This window comes from Strigops habroptila, chromosome 6 (genome assembly GCF_004027225.2).
Source record: "Strigops habroptila isolate Jane chromosome 6, bStrHab1.2.pri, whole genome shotgun sequence".
Lineage (NCBI taxonomy): Eukaryota > Metazoa > Chordata > Aves > Psittaciformes > Psittacidae > Strigops > Strigops habroptila.
The window spans coordinates 427,400-449,376 of NC_044282.2; positions in this window are offsets into that span (position 1 = coordinate 427,400).

Genomic DNA, 21,977 nt, shown 5'->3' on the forward strand with positions numbered 1-21,977 from the left:
TAAAGACTTCTCTCATTCTCCGCTGTAGGAAACAACCCGTGCACTGCAACAGACATACTTCTCTATTATCCCTGTTTAGTGTCTCCAGCCAAAAAGCAACAACAGCAGTTCATCCTTGGTCAGGTCCCACTTGGGACTGTGTAATTACTATTGTGGTGGATCAGAAGCAATTAATTTTATTCCTCTTGTTTTAAAAAGCAGCAATCAAAAGAGAGGGTGGTGAGGCTTTTAATGGCAAGATACAGTCCAACACAGACATTACACAATTAAAGTAAGAAAATGTCAAGCAACAGAAAAGTTAAAATAGCACTACCTCAGCTGGTTTATGGTGGCAGAGCACTATGGGGAACAATGCCAGTTTATACTCTCAAAAGATCTATTGCTGTTTTCCAGCAATTCAAACCTTGCTATATACCATATTTTTTATTAAAGTAATCACAAATTGCAGTCTTTTCTACTACATGTTTTGTTGCTTGATTGTTCTCATTCGAATGTCAGATTAAGAAATGATGATATAGCATGTGAGTCACCTTGGCTATTGTTCATCAAGGTGCTTTATTTATACAGATCCCCAATAACAATCATTTCACTCTAAGAAAAAAGACTTTTAAGTAGCAAGATCAATGTGGAGAGGTTTGTCCAACTTGTGTCCAGGCTTATATTGGATTTTGTTTTCAAAATAAGAAATCAATCAGTAGTAAAACCTTGTCTCTCACCACACCCCTCATTTGCCATATGTATTAGTTGTAAAATAATTTGGACATTATGAAAGCTATATCCTTTCAAATGTCCACTGAACTTTATACAGCAAAAACATACTGCTCATGAAGAGGAGGTTATAGACACAGAGGGCACCAGTTGCTTGTGATGCACATTAAGATGGTCGAGTAAGACGTCAGTGAAAACCATCATCTGTCCTCAATGAATTACCAGCAGAGAAATGAAGCTTCTTTCTGAGCCAGTCTACAGGTTGCCTTGTTCTCTTTCAAAAACAATGTCCAGAAAAGAACATTCTCTATGGGTAAGAGAAGGGTAGGTTAGACATGTTTCAAAGGAAGAGACATTCTAAAAAATGTGACAGAAACTATCTTACATCTAGTAAACTATCTTCCAATATCCTTTGAAACAATGAACTCCTTAATGTGACAGCAGAAGTATATGCTAGTTCTGACCCACTACAGTGCTCTTGAAAAAGAGACTGCAATAAAATGATGTACATGCTTTGCTAAATGATCCATTTCTATTCAGATAATATCTGAATAGAAATATCTTAAGATCTAAAAATGTTATCTCATCTGTTTTGAAAATGAATAGGCTTGTCAATAGACTGTTGCAGAGGTGAATTGACTCAGACTGTTTCGGAGTATTATGGGGGGACTCCAGATGTATTATGTTCCGTCTGCTATATCACATAGCTAGTCTTTTTTTTTCCTCCTAATTTTTATTTTAAGGTTTTGCTTTTTGGTTTTGTTAGATGTACTTTTTAATATTATTGGAAAACATGTCAGGTGAAAACATGGACACTGTAATAATTCAGGTTTCCAGGTTTTTTAACCTCTAGTGTTGGTAGTCATGCACTTGCCTTGCTACCTGACATCATCTAGACAAGGCAAATAACTAAATGCATACTGGTCAGCTATCCTGTAGTGATTCATTTGAAGGTTCTTACTTCATGTCCTCCCCTGTTATGGAGGTCACATCAAACCATATCTGTAGGGGTAGCACAGAGTTGTCCTTGTCTTTCACTTTGGGAAGCCAAGTGCCACACTGGCAGCAGGAGGCTGGAAGAAGAAAGTTGTTACATGCCCCTGTTGTGGTCAGGGAATATGTCCCGCATCCAGGGCCAGCACAAGGAATGAGACTCCCTCCCACCCATGATCCTGTGCCTATCTGCTGTGCAATCCACCGCTCACCTGTCATACGGTCATGGACCTGGGCTGCCCCCAGTAGATGACACTGCATGTGGGGAAGTCCTTTTCTTAAAACACAGCAGGCAGTCTTATCACACGAGGCAGTGCATCAACGTAAGCATTGAGACTTTAAAAAATCAGGAGCACTGTAAGAACAATTGTGCTCGCAACCTTAGGTTTAAGTTATGAGGTGTAATATTATACATGCAATATAAGTGGAAAGGTTAAGTTGCATGGAAAATTGAGGCCTAAATTCATTAGTGGTACTCCACTCACTACATCTGGTTCACATTGGCATAACACCACTAGACTTTTTCATTACAGCATTTTCCTATACATCAAAACAGAGACGAACATATTCTGAGTACACATTCAGACCCAGGGCCAAACGCAGCGGGAAGGGTTTGTGAGCCACTCAGCATACAAAACAACCATCAGAAAGTTCTTCCTGGGATGATTGTTAACTTTTCAGTGCTTTTGTAAGGAAAGGCTAATATATGTTTAAAACAAACATACTGGTTTATAGAAAACAGAGGTTATGTATATAGCTGTTACAGACACACACAAAAATCCATTATCAAAGCACACATCAACCTGAGTAATCATTTGCATAATAAACAGGAGTGATACAGAGGTGGATTGAGGTAGACTTTTGCCCTGCATTACTCATGCATCTCTAGGTAAACAACTTTATATCTCAGGAATAACCTCAGCTTAGATTCTGTTTTATGTGGTACACCAAGAGTTTGCACTCCAACTTGTTTGTGTCATTTATGCAGTACTCCTCTAAGGATCTTGGTAGAAATATCAGGGAACCAAAGGCAAAAATGCATTTATAAGAATATGCAATCCTAATTCCTAGCTATTTGTTTTATTTTTTTCTCAAGAAATTGCCTCAGATGTTCTGTCTATCACAGTCTGCCTTTCTGTTTCTAGAGCAGCATACTCAGTACTGGCATTCTGGCTAAATACCAACCTACCAGGAGGGGAACCTGCTTAATTGCCTGGATTCTGGCTTCATAAAACAGCTTTCACACCTTAAGCTGGACTAGTTCGCATCTGTGGCTGTCAGGTTTCTGGCTTGGAAATGAAGAAATCAGCTGCTTCTGTTCCTTAAAGAATACCCAGGGGTACCAAACCTCATACATAAAGTCAAAACATACAATCTGATTTCCATACAGAATAACATATTTTGTTAATAAGAACTTCTCTAAATTACTCTACCTACCTTTTTTGTACACAGAAGATACCATAACATGGTGCTGAGGAGGAATTAAATCAGACTTCTAGTTAAAATTTAGATCACACCACTTTTGTGCCCAATCTAACTGTAATCTCAGTTATGTCATCTGGGTCCATTCAGACATTTTTCTAACTCCATTTTGAGTGACATGTTTGAGTAATTTTATTTTCTTAATAAACAGAAGGTATTATGAAAAGCCTGCCTCATGGCAACATATACTCCAAAAACTACCAAGTAAAAATCCTGCTTTTTAAACCTATGCATCAGCTCAGTTGAGAGGTGTGGGAAAGGGGAACCTTGTTGCTGTATAAGGAACAGATTATTTTACCCTCATACAACTTCCCTCTTTAAACACAGACTTCAGTCAAGGTAAATCAATTTCTTTACGGTAAACATGAATGTTAAAAAACTATAAACTCCAGTTTTTTTAAAAAAATGTGAATGCTCTTATAAATCATAAAATCAGATGTTCTCTTTAGGAAAAAAAAACCAACCTGAATGGCCTACTTTACCTTGCCCCATACAAATTATTTTTCAAATTAAAGACTCTGTACACACTTCTGCATTTAAAAGATACTATTTTATTCAAAGAATATTAAGGATTGCAAGTTCATCCCTTAAATAATAAAAAATTCTGGACAACAGGTTCTTTCTACTTTAGAGTGTAAATCAAAGTCTGTCACTGTGAGAGCTGAATATCTTTCATACAAAATCAATATCAATAGCAAAATCCTCACAGTTTTTATAGCATTTTCATACTGATCTGCTTTGACATCAACATTTTGTCTGTACGTTATTAATTCAACTGTGCTGTTTATGCTTATTGGTGATACAATCTTTAATTAGGTAATTACCCAATATTTTTCAACATGATCCACGAAATGACTGGCTCTCTTTTCACAAGCAGCTAATCAATATTTCTTTCTATCCTCCCATTTATTGTGTAGTTCTGACCTTATTTACTCCAGAGTCTGTTCACTTGGCAGAATAATGCTCATTTCTCAATAGACTTATTTGTGATACTGCTGTCACTAGATTAGGGCTCAGAGGTAAATAATTCATCTTCGTGGCACCCTCAGTAGTTGAAACCTTTGGAGAATTAAGACCTGGGGAACAATATCTGGCTAGCAGGATCGGAAAGTCTTTTGCTTCTGACCATCCTTCTAGCTCATGCTTTTGGACTTCTGTCAAAACCATAGAATGGGAAAGAAGTGGAGGACTGGCACATGCCTAGGTCCCATTCAGTGTGAAAGCCATGCCTCTGGAACTGGCAGCTGGAAAGCTTTTTTGGGTTCCGCAGTTTAAACTTGACCAGAGACAAAAGGTCTGACATTTGCCTGGATTTTATGTGTAACAAATATAGGAACAGATTTCTGCAGCTCTTCCGAATTTTGTAGCATTTCACCAAAGCAGCTCATCTGGACAATAACTCACGTTAAAAGAGAATGATAAAAAGTGTAAAGGGCTTCACTCTCTTGGAAGATGGGAAATTCAACTTGAGCATGGCCAGATCTTCCTCTTGTACACAAAAACTTGATCCCCTAGGTTTTTGCATCAAAAAAATACGGCATAACCATCATCACTGTTCAAAAAGAAAAGGTTCTGTCCTCTGAAACCAAAGGCAACTTAAGGCAGCCACAGTAAAATAAATAGTAGATAAGTACATGCCAAAGTGAGCTCCAGAAGATCAAAAGTGGAAGCTATGAGGAAAATTGTGATGCTGTATAACTTTGAGTTGTTATGTTTTAAGATGTTCAATTGTGTATGAAATTTCAGGACAGAAATTAATAAAACTATTAAAAACACATTATAAGTGTTTTTCCATTCAGCAGAGCCCACTGTGAACCAGATGAGACACAAATATGTACCTGTGTATGTATGTCTTTCTTATTACTGTTGCCATGAAGAGCAGAATGCCTTGAGATACGAGTAACAAGTAGTGGGAACATACACTTTTCCTCATCTGCCTCTACAAAGTTCCAGACTGCTTTCACATCCTCTTATGCAGCTTTGGGAAGATAGAGTTCTTGAGCTAATGCCCTGAATACTAGGCATTTCTTAGTCACACAGAGCAACTGGAAAAATAAAGGTTATTAATTAGACCTTCACAGAGAATTTCAATACCTTCCTGACATTGAGTTTCCAATTCTGAAATGTACATGGAAAGAAGTTTGAAATGTTTTCTAAAATTTGTACTGGCTCCTATTACCCATGTTTCATGTTGCTTTTTCAATTTGGAAGTTTAAGCATGGAATTTCGGAAGGTGAAGGTAGGGGTTTTATGTGCCTCATTTACTTTGCACTGTTAGTTCTAAATGTGCAGCAACAATTTTTATCCAATGACTAACAACTAAAAACCTAGGGGAAGTAAAAATACCCACCAAAGTTCACAGAGGAATTTAGACTTCAGTTTAGCAGCTCTAGCCACTGTGACATTCTTTTAGTACGAAAAGCTTCATTTCCCACTTACACACCAAGAAGTACATCTTATTGATTTTCCACAGCAGAAGTAGAAGGAAATGAAAGTCTACAAGGAAAATAAATTCTTATATGACCATGTATGCTGCACATGGTACTTCCAGATTTTCAGACAATTGGCTTATATAGATCACCATCTCCACAGAATGTTAAACATGAAGCTTTCTGCTATAGGGATAAATAGAGAGGGTGGTACAGAATGGTACAGAAGAGAATATTTTTTGGTCTTCAAAAAGAAGCAATGAAGCTACAGTTTATGCACAGGTTATCTTTAGTTTAGCAAGAAATCAAGAAATTGTACATTTGAATTCTTCTACCCTGAATCTACTTTGATTTGAAAACAAACCATGAGAAGTCAGTTTTCTTTCTCTTTATTCTCACAACTTGACAGACTGAAGAAAATGAAAGACAGAAAATGTCTGTCTTTTTTTCCCTTCCTCTTTTTCTTTTTCAATTTCTTCTATAAAAGGAAAAAATGAAAGCCCAATAAATATAGCTGAGGGAATGATGCCTGAGTTGTTGCTACACTGCACATATTCTTATAGCCTTCTAAATCGTAAAATGTTAACAGCAAAACTAAATCTTGACATGTTGATAGCTAAAACCATACTGCAATATGGCACATCAATTGCCTGTTATGTTTTTGAGGACCAAAAAATATTCTCTTCTGTACCATTAACATAAATCAAACTGGTTAAATCACTTTAATACTCCAGGTGCCTTTTTTTTTCCCTCAGATGGCACAATGGTTGATGTCAGTGCTAGTGGCAGAGGGGGGAGCAAAGAAGGGAGGAAAGAGAAATCAGATAGACTGTAGATTTGCAGAAGGGTTCTGTACACAAATCAAGCTCAATAAGCTTGTCAGATGAACATTTCACATTAAACAAAATAATAACCTGTCATATGATTTTAAACAGCTTCTTTTCTTTTTCATTTTTTTCCTTTTTTCCCCACCCCAGGTTTCAGAAGAGCAATGAAGGGCTGTAAGTACAGTACCACAGCTGCATTTCTCAAACTCAGAGCAAATATTTGAAAGCCTCCATACCCCTGGTTTCCACCAGATGTTGATTTTGACAGGAGAAAAAGTAACAGATTTTCCCAAAATTTCGGCAAACAAACAAACAAAATAATAAATAAAATATCTAGTTCTGCAGATCTGGACAATTACTGTGCACAAATAACATTTCCTGACCCAGCAGAAATATATCAATTTAAATAAAATAAATAGAAAAAACACAACACACCCAATTGACGTTTGACTTCTTTGGATGTTTGGAGGGCCTTGAGTAACCAAGTTAGGACCTCAGCATCCTCTCTGCTAACCACCAGTAACTGATTTCTCTCAAAGCAGCTCTACCCAATCTCTAATAAATATTTAAGCCTCTGGTGGCGGCAAAAGCTCATGCTGGAATTCCTTCACTCAGAGAAGGAATGAAGCTCATAAAATCTCAGAGTTCATTCAAGGTAATCTGTTTATGAACTTGTTTTTTCATAAGAAGTTCTGTTTCATGAGCTGACTCAATTTCAGATCACTAAAACTGTAATTAATGGTAATGGAGTGACTAGACCTCATTTGCCTGATGAGTGCACAGTCCACCTGATGCCCATTCTTATACCAGGGTGTGCTGCTGTGTTCAAACATGATTACATGGGTTAGTGGCTGAGACACCTGGGTTCATTTTTGCCATTGTTCATATATAATCTTGGCTTTTGCTTTAGCATCTGTTCCTCAGTTACCCCTGACTGTAAAGAAAAGGTGAACAAAATTCAAAGTATGCAAATCACTTCAAGTTTTGTGCATAGGGGAGTCCTAGCTGTATGTACAGAGCATTAGCTGGTTCATTCTCTGGTATAATTAGGTTGCTTGTAGCTAATTCTCTTTGTATCATGATGTATTACAAAACTGGTATTAAAGACCATATTTCCGAATTCCTTTAAGAAATTAGGTTCTGGTTCTGTTCATACTGAATTTGATGGCAAATTTCCCATTAAATTCATTGGTTCAGGATCACAGCTTAATGAGCATAATTCTTTGAGTCTGCTCTTGGTATAACAAAGAATTTTCATTATACTGTAGTCTTTGTTCATTGCAATATTCAGGATATAGTCAATATATCATTAAAGAAAACTCATTAAATGTGTAACTACATTCAGAGTGACTCAGATTAAGATTTTAGTATAAGAGATACTGTAACAGAAACAGTGTAGATTTGTATATGAAGAACTCAGATACAGACTGTTGAAAGAGTACGTAAAGTCCTCAATCTTTCTTGTCTAGAAATTGCATTCATAATCTGCAGCTCATTAACGGCTCATTATGGATACTGAATATTGCACAAACAGATGCAGTGCAGCAAACGAGACAAAACCTGAATTCATGAAAGGGAAAACAGGGAGATATTTTTCAGTTGAAGAGTATGGCTTCATTAATGGCATTTGGATTCTTTTTTCTGCATTTGAATTTCTACAAACAGATCTAGTGATAACTACCACTTCTCAGTACCTGAGGAAAAATGTGTATGCTATACATGGATAATAGACCAGCTGTATAACCATGCAGTGCCTGCTTTCCACAGACTACAAGATTTAGGAATTACAAATTAGTCAAATTCTACTAAAGTAGATATAAAGCGAACTCTTTAAGATACTGAGTAACTCTTTCGTTCATCTGTGGAATGAGCTCAGTATCCTTCATAGTGCAGACTAGGAAATACTACTGCTTCTTTATACCAACAGTCCTCAGGAAGTTACAGTGACACTCAACACATCATTGCCATTTGACCTGCATCTTTATTCAACCACCTATCAATTGCATTTTAATTATTCTATTTCAGGGGAAAGTGAGTACCAAAGGAAAACTGTTATCTTTCAAGTCCATGATATCACACACAGACTGATAGCTCCAGGGAAGAAGGCTAACACATCTTTTCCATGTTCTAGTATCATTTCAAAGGAGGTATTGGTACTGCAGGTACACTGTCAGCTTTGAATTACACAGGTCCCCAACCATTTATCAGTACAATAAAATCAATGACTCCTGCCAGACAGTAACACTGATACTTCAGATTATTAAAGTTAGGAAATATATCGTTCACCTGCAGTAATATAAGTAAAAGGAAAATATGAAGTAGTCAAAGCAGACTCTTTAAAAAAACTAGGAATTAGCACCAAAAAATACCATGAAGACAAAAAGTTATATTCCTATTTACAAGCAAAAGAATTAGGAATTTATAAGAATTATGCATGTTCAGTGTCTTAGATTATGTTTTTATTCCACTACACTTTATGGCAAGGTCTATTTTGTGCAAGAAAAAATGAGAACTGATACTTTCTCATTTTCTTTTCTTCAAGGCAAAGCCCAACGCTTGATTGTGTTATACTCTGCAGGTGGAGCTTCAGTCAACACAGAGCTCTGCAAGAAGAACTGCTTGAAGACTTTTGGGCATGAAGAAATTACAATCCTGAGTGTGTGTCTTTTTTTCTCTGTGCATTTCTGAGTGGATTTATCCGCCTAGATTTGAAGAATTTCCTTGATTTTTCCCTCTGCCAGATCTAGCTTTATACTGACCTCAGCGAAGAGCAAAAATTCATAATTGAGCATTGTCATACAAAAACTGGAAAAATTAATACCTGTTCACAGGCTTCTAAAAGGCTCTTTTGCCTCCTATATCAAAGATGTAACGTGCATTCTCTAAAGCATGCGCCAAGACAGGTGAAAGGATCCTAAGAAAGCTAGGCAAACCTAAATTCATCAGGAAAATATTTAAATCATTACTTTTAGCACTGCAGTGTAGAAAGACAAGTGAAACTAAAGATCTCTCTGCATGACTATCTATCCGTTGAAATCTACTCAATTTCAAGAATGAATATAAAAATGTATAAATACTGTTTCACGTGGAGAGTTTGAGATCTTTCAGACAAGGAGGAAGATTCCACTTTGTACTTTTAAAAAGCTTATATCTATGGATTGTGCATGTACTGACAAACGTAACTTCAAGATTAACATAGTAGAAGACAAAGAGACTCAGAACTACAAGACTGGAAGATGAGCTAAAGGTGATGGCATCCACGTTTCATTTATTTAAAATTATGTAATGGCATTACTTATAACGTCAGTTTTCAAAAGCATGACTGACACTCAGACAATAGGAGTTAGACAGCCAGCACCACTGAGAATGTCCTCTGGTGATGACTCAAGTACCTTTATGAGGGCTCCAGAACAATTCATGGCTGCACCTATTACAACAAAACTCATGTTACATTGCAGTCCCATGCCAGAGCATTAACAGATAATGAATCCCACGTGGAAAACTGTGGAAAACCATATAGGGTATGATTTCATTGATGACAGGATGTGCATGATATTTTTTATAAATGCAGGAGAAAGAAAAAAAAACACAAGCAACTTTATGTACAATGCTCAAACTTCATTTATTTTAAGGAACCCTGGGTGTCACATTGTAATTGGTGTGAAAATGGAGAATGACAGTCAGTAGGAAATAAAGCTTTGATGAATGTCTCAGTCTGGTCATACAATGAATTGGAAAAGTTTTGATTTTTCTTTGCCAAGGTTCTTAACAGTAGATATTCATGAAAAATGCGAGTATGTTTTTGGAACTATCAACTAAAAATCATTTAATACTTTGGATTATCCCAAAAGGCCATGAGAATGCATGCACTTACTGCTGGAAATGTTTATTGCTGAAATTCCCTGGAAAGTGCAACAGCAAGAAGTGGTGTTGATAATTTTTAATAAAATGAGAACATTCGTTTCCTTTACCTTAATACCCCAAAATTCCTCTGCTCTCTCTAAAAACTCTTTGCAAGCAGATGGCTGTGCACACATTCATATTTTTTCCAGCTAAGTTTAGGTCAGCATTTCTTTTCTAAATTGCTATCTTCAGTGATAACCAAAGCTAATAAGTCATTCTTATATATGTATTCCAGGCTGAAGTTTAGAAAACCAATTTCAGTTTAAAATTAACACAGGTCTTTTATCAAGTTTGTCTAAGTATTTTGTATTTTCAGTGAGTAATTTTTTTGCTGATACTTGCTGCAATGTACATGAAATCAACAGGGGAAGACAAAGAAACCCAGGTACTTTGTATTCTGAATGTAAATTACCTATTTTTCTCTATCTTTCCAAAGCTTTGCCAGTCAGGAATACCCAAAGACAATTCTTTTTGACCAGTGGTAAAATAAGTTTATCTTCAAAGTCTTTACATCTAGTATAGTGGCTTTTTCTGAAAGAGAGGTTATTGAAAATTGCATAATCGTTATGATGTGACATTAAATGGCCTTGTTATTTACTAGGTCATATTAATTATTCCTTCTGGCTTTAGAAATCTAATCAACATAGGAATGAGCGTCAAATGTTAAATATATATTTTGGTTTATGATTTTTATGTTTATAGAGTGTTGATCATCCTATATTACAGTAGAAACTGAAATTGCTTCATATTTTGCAGAAGTTGTGGACCTTGAGAGATCAAAATATCAGAAGTTCTACATTTACCTCTAACTGTCACACAGTTTTATAGTGGTTAATTTGTAATAATTAAAACACACTATAGTGGAAATAAGAAAATATTATCCAGAAACTTGTTCTAGGTTTTGTTTTAAATACTAACTTTCTTTTTAACAGAAAAGTCAATTTCTGATTCAGTTACATTCAGTTTACTAATTGTCTTTAAGTTTAAGATTTTATTCTGAGCTCTCTTACATCAGTGAAACCCTTTTATGTCAGTAGCTGTAAAAAAAAGTTTAGGTTTTACATGCTGTTTCAAAAAGGAAAATGTAAGACATTATTTCAAGGGGCACTCTTAGGGACAGAATGAGAGTGTCCAAGCAGAGGCAGTGTTTCCAAAACACCCTGTGTCCAACCAGTGATCTTGTAAATTAGCAGAGTGCAGCTCAGTCATCATAACTGCATCAAGACACAAAGATAGCATCACACTATAGCTTATAATATGTCAGAAGAAATTTTTTAAAGATGATCTGCTTCATCCCAAGAAATATTCAATTAGTTTACAAACTGCAGAAATGAGATAGGAAGCTAAGTCAATGATGTATCAAAACCAGTAAGGAAATACGACACTATGCATCAAAATGTGAAGCTGTGATTACTTTCTGCAGCTATGCTTTTTGATAAAACTGCAGGTGAGTAATTCACTGTTGACTGTTAAAATACCTTATCATATTTACTAGCACAGAAGGGCAGATATATGTAGCAGGCATGTGAGTATGGAAAACAAAGAGAAAAGAATACTGCTCAGAATATTTTAAAAGTTCAAGTGGAAAAAATAATAGTTTCAAAATTCAGAAAAAAAAATATCTTGTCTTCCCCCACCCCTGAAGGAGGAGGAGGCTTGGCCCCTCTCACTTTTGTATCATGGCAGAAGTGACATATTCTTTCAGCTGAATGTAAGCCACAAGCCCCACACTCTGACAATATCTGTCCTTAGAGGCAGATTTTCCCGCTCTGAGCAAGCCGTCACTTCAAAGTCCACGTCTCCCACAAGCTCCTGTCAACAAACATACACTTTACTAGCTTACAGAAAGATGTATTTTTTTAATTAACCACCCTGCAACTACCAGAAAACTAACTTCCTTCAAGGACTGAATTGATCTAGCGGATGTCCCCTTCTCTACCTTGTGGTATCACAAATAGACAGAACAGTGAAATTGCCAAAGGTATCCAATTGAAAATACAATTGAAACAGACAGGGGAAAAAAAGGCAGAAAACTCAACATTCACCCTTCTTTCTGAACTCATCAGCGGAAGTAACTCCAGAGAAAACAGTTCATATTTTATTTACCTCATATGTCTCTTCATTCCCACCCCTGCACACACAAGCACAGCACAAACAGGTGTTATAATTTTAAAAATATCCTGGTTTTTTTTAAATCAATCGTTTCTTTATTTTATAAGGAGGAATCAGAATTTTCCTTGCTGATAATTATTTGACTGGATGCCATTTAACCAGAAAATAAAAATGGAGAATGATATTCCCTCAAAAACACAGAATCTCTACTAGATATTTTTGAGGAAATTACTTTTGATCGTCGGCTTATATGAGTACTGAAAATCTATATACAATTATTTTTATAAATTTATAAAATCTATTCTCAAATAACATATTTGTTCTACTTGTATTACTATATTGCAGTGACACAGTGCTTTTTACAGGAATATATTAACAGAAAAGAAGTTAATGACATTTTTTAAAATGCACTCAGAATAGATTTCCTCTGAATCAGTTTCACTTAACTTGAGGAAACCAGCTCCTCAGGATGCAAGTAAATACCTGTATGAGGAGTCTTGCAGAAAACAGTGTATTCAGGGAGTAAGAGATCTTAAGCAAGCCACATCTGTTATACTGGGCCTTCTGTGTAAGGCTTGAGAAACCTGTGTGCTAGCATGAGTGACCATAGTGTAAGCGCATACATATAACAATGTAAGGGGCTGCGCTGGAATACCCTGGGTATGAGCTGTTCCTGGATACATTTCCTAGGTATGTGTAGCTAAATATGCTCTGGTGGGCATTAAGAAAGAAATAACATGCGTACCTGTCAAGATCCTTCAAGTATTTTAGCCTAAGAGTCCAAAAGGAAGGCTGCTTCATTTTGAGAGGGGTAATAGACACACTTACTTCTGAAAGCAGTCCTAGTTATTTTGACTCAGCCAAAACCCAGACACATGCATCTAAATAAAGATTCAACTTATCAAATCAGGAATAAAGCAGCAATTTTCATGCTGCAGGAGTGCAAGCTGCTTGATAGCTACAGACATACTAGATATACTAGATGTTCATCAAGTCTTACACCTTCTTTCATGTCCTGTATTTGGCTGGGATAGAGTTAATTTTCTTCCTAGCAGCTGGTGCAGTGCTGTGTCTTGGCTTCAGTCTGAAAGTAATGCTGATGACACACCGATGTTTTAGTTGTTGCTAAGTAGCACTTACCCTGATCAAGGATCTTTTAGTCTCTGCCATTGAGGAGGGGCACAAGAAGCCAGGAGGGAGCAGAGACAGGACACCTGACCCAAACTAGCCAAAGGGGTATTCCATACCACAGCATGTCATGACCAGTATAGAAACTGGGGGGAGTCACCCGGAAGGGACCACTTGCTGCTTAGGTCAGGCTGGGTATTTGTCAGCAGGTGGTGAGCAGTTGTATTGTGCATAATTTTTGTTTATTGGGTTTTGTTTCTCATTTATTTCTTTTATTCCTCTCTTTTTTTTTTTTGTTGTCTCCCTTTTCATTACAGTTATTATTTCATTATTATTGTATGGGGGTTTTTTTTATTTCAATTATTAAACTGTTTTTATCTCAACCCACAGGTTTCATGATACTTGTTTGCCAGCTGGGGTTAAACCATGACACTTTGAGATGAACATGGGCCAATATTTTTTCAGTGAGCTGTGGCCTAACCTTCCTAATATGCTACTTTTCTAACATACATTGTTATAAGTTCAAAAAAAAAAAAAAAGATGGATTTTGCATTTCGTTGCAAATTTGCCGAGTATGAAGGCTCAAGACCCTTGTTCAAAAATCACACTTTGTTTACGAAAATGTCTTCTGCTCCCTGACAGAGAGCTATGAGCCTCAGGAAGTCAGACACTGATGATGGATGGTACTTCTCCACAGTCTTTGGGAAAGGATATTCAAACAGCTATTTTTGTCTGGGCTGTGGCATCTGGTCAGAACTTGGACCTGTCCCAGGTGCCACAGAAGGTTTCCAGAGAAACCTCCACATATGCTTTTGTCTGAGGAAACACCGAACACCAGTTGAGATGTCTGGAAGACAGTCTTCAAGTCCTATTCCCATACACAGCCAGGTGCATAATACAAGACATCATTAGAGCTCTTCATTTTAGTAAAGGATCACCCTAGAAATACTTATGTTCACATGCAAGTGAGTTTGTCTTGAATTTCCTCCATCTCCAGTGACTTTTGGATTTAGTAGCTGATGATTCAGCAAAACTTGACTGAGGAGTGGAGAAAGACATATGCCAATAAATAAAGTGGGCCTGAAAGAAGTGTTGCGTTATCACATCATGCCATATTACAGATTCTGAAAATATATATACACACATAGGAGAAACCCTGAAATGAGCTTCAACACCAAGAACCCCTCTGTTAGAGCTCCTACCATTTGACACATAAAAAAAACCCCCACAAAACAGATCTGCAGAATTATGTTTACAGATTTGTTACTCCCAGAACTATTTGCTGCTCTTGGTGTTCCATGGCATTTTTTGTATTTCAAGGTCTGTGGCCCTTCCTCTCTGTTAAAGTGGTAGGACATTAATTCTAGACAGAACATAGATCATTTCCTTTCTGAAGCTGTTAAATATCTTTTCAGATTAAACATTAATCACGAACTCTGAAAATTATTTCAAGGGAAAAATATTTTTGCCGGTTTTTCACCTCACTGCCTTCCTTCAAAAGAAAGAAAAATTTTCTCTCTGGAATATCAGTCCTCGAATAATAGATACACTGATGAATCTGCAACAATATTAAATATGAACTTCTATCCCTATATGTTCCAGTTTAAACGTTTATTCACAGTTGCTTTATCAAGAAAAGGAAGATAGTCCACTTCTAGATTCAGTGAAACAAACTGTATAACCCGAAGTTAACAAAATAAGATCAAATTTTCATTCTAAAATAGTAAAAAATAGAGATCCCTTTGAACTACAAATACAAAGTTAGACAGGGGTAAAGCAATTTGTCTTTGCTATATCTTTTGTCCATGACCTTCCAGCAGACAACTAATAACAAACTGACACCATTTTGCTGCTAGATTTTCTAATGTCTCATACAGGTTAATACGGATTCAACATACCTTCATGTTCTTCCTGTTTAATGACACAAAAATAAAGATTCCCATGGTTGTCATCTAAAATTATGGCATCTATCTTGATCTGTTAAAAAAAGGTGATTTGAAACCTTTCTGGGCCACACACCCACCCCTGCCTGCAGGGATGGTGTCTGATTTCAGGAGCATTCCATTAATTGGGAACATGTAATCAATACAGGCCACTACGTGCTTCAAAGAAAATTGCAAGGAATTTGCAATTTGCAAGGAATTTTAGTAAATACTAAAATTTCATCTTTTAAAGCCATCACAAATTTCATTTGTTCAAATATTTTTAAAACATGTGAGCAGAAATCCAGCTATTCAGAATAAAACTTAACTCTGTACAGTAACATATCTACAAAATATTATTTTTAAGCACTGAGCTGAGATGTGCTAGATCTGGATCATTTGTTGTGCACATCAACTGTTGGCAGGAAGCCAAAGATGCTAGCATTTTACACATTTTTAAGTAGATGTTTGTTCTTTTTTAGATTGCTCAAATTAGAAGAAAGGATTTCCAGTAGAGAATATTATGCTTTCTTAAATTGGAAGAATTGTAAGATTAGCTGCAGCTACATATAAACTATGCTGAAGTGGTTTTTTGTACCTCTCAAGCACATTTTCCTGAGAAGAGGTTCATTACCTTCAACTTTCCGTGGATAGAGCCATATGGTCCCACCACTTTCAGACTGGAAATCCTGGCAGCAATATCTCATTTACTACTCGTGTTCAACTGACAGACCAACCTGTGTTTGTCATCAATATGCCCTTTTTTCCAAAAGCCTATGACAGCAGATGAATTGAAGTGACCCCCAAGCCAGCTTCTCCAAAACAAAGCATTATTCAGTCAAACACAGAGAAAAGGGCTTAAACAAACAAAAGACCCTTACCTCAGCTTTCATCTTTCCATCTGAGCCTTAGTAAATTCAGCTTTATGCTGCTACTTCCGTCTCTAGGTTAGATGGAATTAAGTGATACCGTTGTTTTGTTTCAGCTTGCTTATGTGACCCTCAGAGTCAGTCATCACCTCCCCCCTGTACAGCTGCTGACAACCCACTTAACCTCCTTTTTTCCACTGAATTAGCATCTGAAAAGTTTTTGTGTCCTATTTGGGCCTAGAAAGCCTAAACTTGCCCACCAGTTTGGTACCTGGCAGAGGCAATTTCCTATTCAGAGTTTTCCTATTAGTTCCCATAAGGACCTCAGACATTTTCCTCTGACTGTCATTATTTTCTTTCATGCGGGTTTCTCTTTGTATTCAGACAAGACAATAACAGTTGGGGAAAGTGAGGTGCATATGGTATTTGTTAAAAATATGCACAGCTCCCACACCATCCAAAGCATAGAAAGCAAACAGTAGTGGACGTGACAGCCTCATTCCCTGTCATTGTTTCAGGGTTTAATTGGTCACAAGAAAAATCTATTTCTTGTTCTTTAATGTCTTAAAATATACCTCTTAGTAAGTTGTTTGATATACTGACACTTTTGATTCACCCTACAATATAAGTATGTCTTCTGTGATTTCAGTAGTAATAGCTGTAACTAATAGGTTTTAAGTAGGAAACTTTTCCATAAAATTAAACAGCAAAATGTTTCTTAAAGTAAGTGGAGCTGGACTACTTGTAAGATATATGGTACCCTGACTCTCTCTAGGGCAAAAACAGGTGGAACTCATCCTTACCTACCCACATCCCAGCTTCAGCTGCTCCAAGAACCTCTTCACTCTCCTTCATACTATGCTACACACAAAAGGCTTTGCCTGTTGAATGTGCATTTTTTTCCCTAGAGAGGTAGCAAGATCCTCATGAGAGCACTATTTTATAATGTGCTGGAAAAGGTACTTGGAATTCAATATGGAGAATGAAGTCTCTTCAGTGGATGGTGGACAAGACTATCAATTATAGTATGATCCATTTCACATCCAGCATTCTTCGTTCAGAGAAATAAGGGTAGGTGGCTTTAACATAGTGAGCTTTGGTGTTACTTGTATTGTAGATTTTTGCTATTCAGACATGAAGAGGGAACCTTGTTATTTTCCCCAACCTAAAATACCAACCCTTTCTTTACATTGGCCTGTAAGTGCTAAATTAAAGTGGGTCACAGCCAGCAGACGACTGGAACCGCCCAGTTGTGCAAGCTTTCCGTCTCCTTTCTTTTGTGCCATTCAGTCAGATATGCAATGAGTTTGGCTGCTACAACTGCAAGCTGGGCAGGTAGCAAACTGTTTAGAAAATATGCATCATTCAAAGAACTTGAAAAGCAACTAATTGCTTAATACACAGCAAGCTGCAGTTACTTTTATCATGCATACGTAGTTACTAAATTCATTAAATGTGTTCGGAGGCAGTTTGAAGCAAACCTTTCTCACTCCACTGTATTGTTAGATTACCAGATGCCACTACACAAGCTTTCTACCACCCTAGAACCTACTTTCAGACACAAAAGAGATCACAGCTGCTTGGAGCACACTCTTTTAGTGGCCTGCCTAAGAGAAGCCTTAGTGACTCCTTAAGATCCCCTCCACATGTCCTGTGAGAGAAGGGGGCAGAGCAGCAGGAACCACCACTGCAAGCACCAGAGCTGGCTGACTAGGAAGCTTGTTTGCAGGTATTCAGTTAGGAATGTGGCTGCCTCAAAAAGATATATTCTGTCCAAAACTCCCATCAGAGACTGATGCACTGAGAGCTGCTCAGGAATGCAATAATGAGTACATTATAGCTGCCCTCCTTTGGAATACTTTGGTAAAATCTGCAGATGTGACTGGTACCGACATGCAGTGCATCATCCTCACCTGAGCAGCTTACTCTGCTGAAAGTGAAACACTGCATGGTAACATCAGTCTCCCTTGATAATGTTTCTGAATGAAAGTGACCACAGGGTGTATTATTATATTATTTGGGTAGCTTTGGTGTTGTGCTTTGGTCATTTTGTTCTATCTCCAATTATTAAACAGAATGGTCCCTGAAGTTGGATGTTCAGTGAGAGGAAGAAAAAGCATACCACAAACTTACATTTGTAAATTCTACTTCATAATGGATAAAGCTTGGCTGTACGATTGTATAATTCAGTAAATTTCAGACATTTTACCCCAAAAATAACAATATTCATAGCACTGTAATTTGATATCCAGTCACTTGCACTGGGACAGTAGGCTGAAGTAATTTCTGCCATTTGATGTAAGGTTTTTCAAAACCCGAACATAGTGTTTGTTTATTTTTCCAACCAACCAGTCTTTGCCAGGAGAAACAGACAATCTGGTAACTGGAAGCAGACCTGACAGTGACTCAAAGCCTAAACTGTTAGAGCAAAAATACTTCCTGTGCTTAAACATAATATTATTGCTGTTACTATACAATGCACATCAATTATTAACAGGTGCTATCCCAATGTATGAAGAACTACCATGACCATTACACCTATGTTAAAACCAGAGTGCTAGAGTTTGAATAAAAATAGAAAACAAAACCCAATAAAATTCTATTAGAATTTGGATGTATACTTTTTCAAGTATTTTGAAACAGTGTGGTGTTATAAGCATTGTGAGTGTGAAGAAGGTGAGGTGGAATAGACCTGTTAGAAACTGAGGAGTGACAGAGCCCATTCAATTCAGAATTAGAGCAAGACTTACTACACTTTGTAGATGGTTGCTACCTTTCCATTTAAGGCCAAACATTTCCAGCAAGCTAGCCAGCTGTATTTTTCTGCATAAATTCCAGGAGACAAAACAACAAAATACCACAAAAAAACAAAACTAAAAAAACCCCAAAAAAAACCCCAAACAAAAAAATCCCCCCCCAAACCACACAAAACAACCCCAACCCTATTTATACTGTATTTTCATGTTGTCAAACCTGAAAGATTGAGAAAGTTCACAACAGTCTGTTCGAACCTGTCCATAAGATAATGTTTATTTCTTAAACATACTTGAGTATCCTTGAGGATCTTGACTTACAGATTGTTACACCAAGGCTATATCTATACCATTAAACTAAACAGTGCCAAGGCCCATTCCTTGGCCCTGAAGTCAATAGCATAGTCTGGCCCCTTCTGTTCTGTAGCTTTTTATCAGGAATGGTCCATGGTCTGTGCTAATTCCCAACACTGTCCCCAGAAGTTACTTGAAAGAGTACAAGTTGCCCGAATTCAGAAGCCAAAAGGGTTTTTTCTGGCAATATCTCCATGCAGAATGTTTTCTGCCAGTGCCTATACCCAAATCCTAATACCTTTCAGTGTAATAAAATAAACCTAGCCTGAAAGTCCAGGATTTGGTTTGTTTTGCTAGTGGTTGCACATTTAACCCAATCTCTTGTTCAAATAAAGAAAAGTATCATTAACCCTCTTAGATGTTTTCCTTTATGAAGATTATGAGCTTGGTGAAGCAGCTGGCTCTGAGCTGATCTGTAAGAAGACACTTCGGTAGATTGTGAGCATTAAAATCCTCAGCTATCCATATTGATTAGCTTGAAGACACACTGATCCTTTCCTTGAAGAGTGAGTGGAAAAATTTAAAATACAATCCCTCTCCTGAGGAATTTGCCAGTGCTTGAGCTATGCTTAAAGCATACACCACACCACCGTTGTCACAACCACGTTACAGCTCGGCAGCAGTAGCTATCTAATCTGATGTTTGGAAATCCGCAGCCACATGTAACCCCATTTCCTGGGCTGCTCTGCTGCCGTGATAACCCGTACACATCACAGAAGAGATGCTGACCACAGCAAAGAGGACCCCTCACTAACGAAGTGTGCAGCTATGAACACTCACAGTCTTGGGTAGAGATCAGCCCCAACAGATCAGTGTAGCTGTCTAATCTATCTCCCACTTTTAGGAATGGTGTGTTGGGTCCCGCTCTGTCACTGCCAGGTGAACACCAAGGGTCTTCATCGAAGTCTGCTTGGGCTTGAGAGGACGTCAAACAATGACGGAAAATTTCTGACCAGGTGTACCTGCCTGTCTGTCTTAGCAGTAACCAGCTTTTGCCAGCTCATCCTGTTCCGCCTAACCCTTCACAAATATGGGACTGATGAGCCTCAGGTTCAAATGGTCACCACTTCTATTCTGCCAGGCTGCAGAAGTACCTGAAAGAGTACCTGAAAGAGTGAGGATACAAAACAGCTCCAGTACAGCATGAAACAGACTGTTCTCACATTTCTGTAACCTCCAGTTTCCTCTACAGTTCAGCTATTATCCTCTACAAATTCCCAGGCCAACTTAAACCAACCCACCTCTCTTCTACAAGCCTTCCAAAGTTCATTTATTGGCTTCTGTGAAGTATTGCACTTAAAGTCTGCTTCCTAGAAAAGACCAGCAGCAAAACTCAGGTACCAGGCTCTTAGATACCTTACAGAGTTGTGTTAGAGGCAGATGGAAGAAAATCTCTATCTCTCACAGGCCACAGAACAAGAATTTCTCTCCTTATGTTCTCTTTATACATAATTACCATTGTGTGCTGAGATTTGGTGAAGCCCTTGCTTTGGCTTCCTGAAAAGCCCATTAAGCATTGAAGTCCTACAAGAGTGTTTATTGCTTTCTGTGTTCGTATATCAAAGAGCTCATGAAGTGGTCTCTACCACTTGTCACTGATGCTTCACTATACCATGTCCAGCTTCATCAGAGATGGACTTGCTTGGGGATGACATCTTCTAAAGAAATGCAACAACTTTGTTTTTTCAGTTTCTTCCCACCACGTAACCAATATAACTGAGGGGAAATGAAGAGGACTATACCATTTTAATCATACTCATAAACTGAAGTGTCAATCTTAAGATCTCAGTCATAAGGTATGAAGATAGAATCAGACAGTAACCCAAATTTTAGCAGTGCTACTGGGAGATCAAGTAGATGACACAACAGTCTGTTTAGGTTTTTAAGTCTATGACTATTAAAGAGAAAAACCATATCTGCCATTTCATCATCTATTTTCCAAACTATATAAACAGCATGTCAGTGACCAATGGCCAAGTTCATTCTGGAAAGAGTTTATGCAGCTCACATGCAAACAGAAAGAAGGCCATCCATTCAAAAACAGAACTTGCTTTTGTCCACAAATGTCAACAATGCATTTGTAACATAAAGCATTTTTTAATATGTGATAACCATGTATTTGCTTTTGGAAAAAATAAAAATTTAAAGAAGCCTAAAAGTGATAAAATAATTTTAAGAGATTACCTTAGTAGGCATGAATAAAAGCATATCTAAGAAAGGATTGTCATGGAGCATCAGGGCCTGCTCATGGGGCACAGTCCCATGGCAGTGAAGCAGGACAAGCAGGGCAAGGTGATGGCAGCAGCAGCTCCTCCTGACTGTCCAACGATCTTCTGGAAAAAGAAAAGTAACACCTTGAGTCTAAGGTTAAACCATGAAATGCAAACAACAAGGCTGAGGACAGTTTATTAGGATTAAGGAACTGTAATTTCCACATTTGTTGTTCCTCACATGGACCTGTTTGGTGCCTGTGTTTTGCAGCTAACAGCTGAGACTG